We start from the raw sequence: 7,436 nt of genomic DNA on the forward strand, positions 1-7,436 counted from the left end.
TCACCAGAGTGTTACCTCACAGATGGAGGACCTAGTCTGTGGGAAAGAAGAGACCATGACTTATCGGAACATATGGTTTCTTAATTCAAGTTAAAATGTCTGAACCCTGTTGCATCTGGTGCCATTTTAGTTTGTTAAAAATGCCACACAAGGCTGTGACTAAAGGGGAAGAAATGGAGAAAAATACAGTTATTACACACTCAAGAGCTGGGTTTTGCGGCTCATTACCCAGTGGCCTCCGTGACTAATTAGGTTTTGTCACTGTTGCTGGGTCATTATGCCTTAATTTTTTTGCATAGTTATTCAGCCGTCACTTGAGGAAAAATGCAGTAGAGAAATACCCTTCTCTGTCTCTCCTGCTCTGAATCACTCAGGCTAAAAACTCTCCGGGCAGAGAGTACCCGAAACTGATGAAATGATCATTTTGCCACAAAGGGACAAAGGAGTGTTCGTGGATTAAAGAAGCGCTTCTTTATCTGATGGCGTAGACCTCATTGAAGAGTGGAGGGCGCAATTCAGTGGGGAAGATCATTAACTTTGAAGTCAGTCATCCAAAGATAATGTTTGTCCCTTTGCTTCCTTTGTTGCCCAACTGGCCTTAGCAACCTCTATTTTTTAACTCATCCTTGAAAAACTGGGGGAAAATGCGTAATAAAATAAAGGCCTTAGGTTTTCTGCAGGCCGGAGGCCTAGGTTAATTTTCACTGGCAGCAGAGGAAATTGAAGACACCATGGTATTAGCACAGTGGGGCTTGTGTTGGGTCTGGGATAGTAAAAGGACCCATGGTGAGAGGGGAGACATTGGTGTCAATCACGGGGTGCGACGCCACAATGGCTGGTAATTGGCGTGGGTCCACCTTCTACGTCTGTCCCGCTGAGCCTGCAGCCCCCGGCCCACTCTTGAGCCCCATTGCTAACAAATAAACAATTTATCAGGGTTAGGTCTCCTGCGGGCTGCCCCATCACAGGCTCCATTCAGTCCCGGTACCCCCCCAACCCCCGTGCCAGGCCCGCCACACACACAAAAATTTACGTACACCGTGCAATTTGGGGCAGACGCACCATGTAACAACAAATTTACAACAGGCCTACCATGAAAATGGCTGTGTCAATATAGCCGCAAACTGGGGTGGCAGGGCAGCTGTGTCGGCAGAACTGGTGGCCCCCAGAGGATGTCAGAGGAAGAGGGTCACAGGCATCGGATCATATCAGAGCTAATGATGACCCCTGCATTTTTGACACAATAACTCACACAGATGTTCACTAGAATCAATCAATGTCTTATAAAGAGCCTAGCCATTTTAATGTCATTCTCTGGGTTTGTTTATTCTGAGCTTCGTCCTTTGAATGGGTTGGGGCTCTTTAGGAACCAGAGTGTGGGGCTTGGGGCCTGCGATAAGGGTTTTGACGGAGTTGGCCGTCGTCTAGAAAATAGGGAACTAGACTGTTTGGAAACCCAGCCACGTTTCCTTTACCAGATGTGTGACCTTGTTCAGGTTACCAGTTCCTTGCCTGATGGGTATGTTTTGCCAATTGAATGAGCTTTTCTTTCTTTCTTTCTTTCTTTTTTAAGCTTTCTTTTTTTTTTTAAGCTCTTATGTCAAGTATAACACATAATTCTATATAAAAAGAGAAGTAGCATTTATTGAGCATCTCCTATGTGCTACACTTTATGTCACTTAACCCCACAACTTCTGGGAAGGAAATGTTGTCGTCTACCTTTTCCAGATAACGTAAGAGAGGCTTCCAAATGGAAAGTGAATAGTAAGTACCAAATCTGTGTGGTCTGGTAAGAACAAAGTCTGTGTGCCCAGAGTTGATTCTGTTTCCATGCTCTTTTGCTGGGAAGCAGATGCTCTTAGGGAATTTTACATATACAGTCTCGTATTCAGATTGATAAAAAAAAATTCTGCCTACTGGAGAATATTTCTTTGATGGATTGGGATGGGGAGGGAAATTCCTTTAAGATGGGCAGAGTTTGCCATTACCAGGTTTTTTTTCTCTGTTTACTTATTTATTTATTTATTTTTAAAGATTTTATTTATTTATTTCACAGAGAGAGATCACAAGTAGGCAGAGAGGCCGGCAGAGAGAGAGATAGAGGAGGAAGCAGGTTCTCCACTGAGCAGAGAGCCCGATGCGGGACTTGATCCCAGGACCCTGAGATCATGACCTGAGCCGAAGGCAGAGGCTCAACCCACTGAGCCACCCAGGTGCCCCTTTTCTCTGTTTATTGATTTCAAATGTTTTACCATTGACTTTGTGAGGTTTTCCCCCCCAATCCAAGACACCCTCAATTGCTATACACACTGTTATTTTATATACCACCAAGAAAGGAAAATTCCTGCCATTTAGAATTTTCAGGTGCTACTGGTTATAGGACTTATCCCTAGTTGAGTGATATTAAAGTGTAGAAAAAATTGTGCATTTGGGAATCGAATATGTGTATTTGGATCTCAACATCACAGAGCTGCTGAATTTTTCCAAGTTATTCTTGGAAAAATCCTTGGCTTGATTTGCTGTTTCCCGTCTCTTTCTCAAAGGTCTGGACAAATCAGTACTTAGTAAGTGTCTAGGGCACAGAAGCCAGTGCAGAAACAGTAAAAGAATAAATGAGTAAATGAAGTGTCTGATGTCTCAACCTTCAACTCCTGAATGAGAGCAGAAGCTGCACTTCAGGGAGGAGTATTTTCTGTTGTGTCTAGGGGTCCAGGTCCTGTTTTATACTTGGGTCTAGAGACGAAGGAGGTCCAGGCCAGAGCACCGTCCTCTTGGTGTTCACAGTTACAAGTCTGGCTGATCCTGGTTCCCTGCGGTCTTTGTGTGGCCTGGCCTGCTGTACTCAGGACAGAGGGAGGGAGAGGGACCATCTCACCAGCCATTGTCCTTCTTAGCAGCTGAGACAAAGGAACGATTTTATGCTCATCAGTGTACATGAAATGAGCAATTTTTTTTTTTTTTTTACAAATTTTACTTCTTTCACTTGGAAACCCGATAAATGAGCGGAGCCTGTAGAGCCACATTCTTCAGCAGAGGCATGCAGCTGGGGGGACACTGCATGCAGGCAGGGCTTGGCAGAACCTGCCTGGCCATGGCCAACTCTTCAGTTGGGTCTTCAACTTGGGGCTCTCTGCATCTGTGGGCGGGGCTGCAGCCAGTGTGGGCTGTCTTCGTGGGAATGAAACAGATATACTCACCTTTTTGAGGAGAGAATGATCCGTATTGGGGGTACAGGGGAGTTGTCTCCGAAATCAGAGGCAAAGGAAAGTAGGAAAGAGCCCACATTAACCAGAACTACACAAGGCAACGATCCAGGGAAGACTTCCGGCATAAGACAAGTCCTTTGAAAAAGCAAAAATGCTTACATGTACTCTGGTGGGCACTTTCTGTCCTTCACAGTAGATCCCCTAGCCTTCCAGGTTCCTCCTGAGCAGGCTCTGAGCTCCCCCAGATTCCACCCTTGACCCTTGCCCACGCTGCTCCCCTACCATTGTGGTCGCCTTTGTCCGTTGCCTTACCTACATCATTTGTCACAATCTCATGCATTTGCTTCATGTTCTGGGTCAACTGTCACCCCTCTCTCCCCAGTTTTTCCTAATTTACTCTTATCAGAAGGGCTATCATCATTTCTTCCTGTTTAAAGGTAAATGGAAGCATATTAAAAATTTTAAGATTTGGTGGGGCGCCTGGCTGCCTCAGTGGGTTAAAGCCTCTGCCTTCGGCTCAGGTCATGATTCCAGGGTCCTGGGATCGAGCCCCGCATCGGGCTCTCTGCTCAGCGGGGAGCCTGCTTCCTCCTCTTTCTCTGCCTGCCTCTCTGCCTACTTGTGATCTCTGTCTGTCAAATAAATAAATAAAACCTTTAAAAAAAAAATTTAAGAGTTGGGATGCCTGGGTGGCTCAGTGGGTTAAAGCCTCTGCCTTCAGCTCAGGTCATGATCTCAGGGTCCTGGGATCCAGCCCCGCATCGGGCTCTCTGCTCAGTGGGGAGCCTGCTTCCTCCTCTCTCTCTGCCTGCCTTTCTGCCTACTTGTGATCTCTCTCTCTCTCTGTCAAATAAATAAATAAAATCTTTAAAAAAAATTTTTTTAAGAGTTTAAAAAAAATTTTTTTAAGAAGTGATTCCAGTTGGCTACACCGAACCAGAGGTGGTTAGGAGTCCTCCACCAACAGGAGTTGGGTGAGGACTTTTAGAAATGAGGTGCAAGCGAAGCAAGGAAATTGTTTGATTGGCTCTAGCTCAAAGCCTAGTTGACTCTTTCCAGTTGGTTGTCCTTAGGTTTTGATGCTATAACTTTGAAGCATTTATAAGACTTAGATTTTGGTTTGCTTATGTAGGCTGCCATGGCATTAGAGCCCACCAGAGTCTAATGGCCTCCTGGTTTCATTTAACCTCTTTCAACCCCAGGACCACTACCTTAGTCTCATTGTGTCCGTGTGATTGTCATCTGTGTCATTTCATGGGTACAGTTTAGGACTGCCCAATGCTTGCAGGTTGCCATGGCCTGCAAAGGACTGTGTCTGGGAGAAAGACCCTCTATTAGTCAAGATAGGACACTAAGAGAGACACATATATGGACACTTACAAGCACCATTCACCAGGCTGAACACAGAGCAATTTTTATAACTTTCTTAAATGAAAAAAAAAAAAAACACCTTTAATGTTGAAAAATAGAGACAATCAAAAAGTTTTAAACAATTGCTGATCAGACTTTCAAATGCATTATTAAATTTTCTGCAGCTGTTTAATGGGGCCAACTTGAAGAGCCTTCTACTGCCCAAAGCTGGCCCGATTTGTTTATCAATGAGACTAATAACAGCAACGGGTTGAATACATTAAATATACTTAAATTCCTAATTCAAAGTGTTAATCAAAAGATTCCAAAACAGAACTTCATGTGTAATCTTTGGAAGATCCTAAAGCACCAGCTCATTATTCTAAATAAATAAAGGGAGAGAATAAAACATTGATCCTACCTTCCTTATATGATTGGATCAGCGTAGTAATATCAGGGAAGACTGACCCCTGGTGACACATTGTAATATATTTTTTCATTTCCTCATTCACTCCTTCAGCAAACACATATTGAGCCCATCTCCCTGCCAAGCCCTGTGCTAAATGCTGGGAATATAATGAATCTGAAGATCAGAATATATCCTGTTGACAGGCAATGTTATGGGCAGGGTAGGCACTAAGTGATCACAGTGATGCATCAGGGAGGGTCTGATGGATTGGGTACCTGTCTTCTACCCCTACTCAAAGGCAAGCTTCTCAGGGTATTTGGATCTCTTCTGTTTTGCTCCTGTGACTAGGGCATCAGGGGTGCCCAATAATAGTTTGGTAAATCAGCCTCGGCTCTTAGCTGTAAGCCACAGAAAATATCTCTGGAAAACTTAATCCAAAGAGGAACATGCTTTAAAGAACAAGGTAGATCACCAAATTAATGGGCAACTTGGGGGACCAGGCTCAGAAAGAGGTTGAAGCAGCAAGAAATAGTGCTAAAATCGGTGCTGTGGCAGTAGTCTCATGGGGATCTTGGATGTCAATGTTGCTGCAGGCGTGTGTACCCCTGGTTATGTGAGGCCCCATGGAAGCATTGGTCGTGTGAGGAGAGGGCATATCTGACTCATCATTTTCTGCTGTGAAAAGTAGATCTGGGCTCATGCTGAGACCATGGAGGTGGTTTCCCCAAAAGACAGGGAGGTTGGTGCTTACTAACCAAAAACAATGGCAAATGTCTGCTACAGTTGTTTGAAATGACTTACTGATTGAAGAAATGCCTTCTTCCTATCAATAAATTTCTGCACTGTGGGAGAAACCCAAGGAGGCTAAATGGGTAATATGCTTTCTTGTGTTCACCTGCCTCACTTCAGGGGTACCTTTGCATCCTGAACTCCACCTCTGCTTCCCTTCTCTCCTAAGCCCTCCAGGTGGAAACAGAGGGACCAGGAGCACCATGGTCTGTAGGACTTTTAGGCAGAATGGCGGCTCAGCCAGCTGGCTTTCGCAGAGTGGGGAATCATTCAACTCACAGAAAACTAAGGGTTGAGCCTTCTAGTAGAGGCTAGCCTCTCATCTCTGCAGAACCTCCTCTTTCCTAGGGTGTTTCCCTCCAGGAGAAAGCATGTCTTGGATAAAGTGAAAGAATTGGGATCTGTAAATGGGGAAATGAAAATGCAGAGTGAAGTAACTGTCTAGGTCATTAACAGAAATCCTCACCCAGAGCTCATGTGCAATCAAAGAACCACAGAGCCAGAAGTCTCACCGAGGAAACCACAACTGTGGTTCAGTGACTGATTTGCAAAGCTGCACTTGAACCCATGTCTGGTTCGCACTAATGCCTGTTGTTATGAATGGACCTGACCCAGTCCGATCCTTGAATAACTCAGATTTATTTTGGTAGATAGTTGTAGTTAGTGATGGGTAAGTTAGCTTCTCTCCCAAATTGTGTTATAAGATTGTAATGTAGGTAAGTCTTAGACTAAATTCTGGACACATACAGATATTTACTAACAGTTCTGTGTGGTTTCTGTACTCTGACCTGAGAGCCTGATTAGTCGCCAGCTCTCTGTTCTGTCAGGTGTTCCAACAGTCATGCATATGGAAGATTCACCTGCATCAGACACAGCAGCATTTCTGGGCAGTGTTCTCTGCCTTCTAGTTGGCATCGCACAATCAGAAACCCTCCTAAAGCAATGGCTGAATGCAGGACCAATTAGAGGTCAAGCCATGGGTGCATTCCTTCGGGGTTCAGAAAATAGCTTCAGTAGGTTCTTACACCATGTTCACATAAGCATGGGATGGAACCCTAACCCTAACCTGTTTTAGCCCATTCCCTGAAACTTGGTTGCCTCTCACTTTACCAATGAGAGCTGATTTCCTAACATTTATAATACTGTTTAACAGGATGTTTGTTCCACTGCTAGGTGTTCCCCTGTTTGACTTCCCTATGCTAGTTAGCAAAGTGTGAATTATCGATCAAGAATGACTTGGCCTTTTCTGGAGTATATCTTTTCTGAGATAACGTTAGCTCACCACTCGTGGGTAGTGCTCTGTTGACAACCTGTGAGCTGATCCCCCTGGAGTTACAGCTGAAGCTATCTGGCCCCTCCATACTATCACACAGATTAGATGGAGGCATTTTAAGGAGCGGCAGACACTGGAAACCCCATTCTTCTGACCACCAAACTGAGCTGTTGACAGGGGAAGTCCCATAATCTTTGAAGCAGAGAGGCAAGGGTCTTTCTTTAGTAGTTGTTATGTCCTAGCCTCATTTTACCTGTGAGCCTCAGTTCCTTCATCTAAAATAGGAGTAATTATACCAACCAAACCTAACACCATACAGGATTGTTGTTGAGTTCAAGCAAAATGTAAATTGCCAGCCTCCCAGCATGTCTCTGTCTACTGACTTGTCCAGAGGTTCTCGGAATTACTT

Source organism: Lutra lutra, chromosome 10 (genome assembly GCF_902655055.1).
Source record: "Lutra lutra chromosome 10, mLutLut1.2, whole genome shotgun sequence".
Taxonomy (NCBI): Eukaryota; Metazoa; Chordata; class Mammalia; order Carnivora; family Mustelidae; genus Lutra; species Lutra lutra.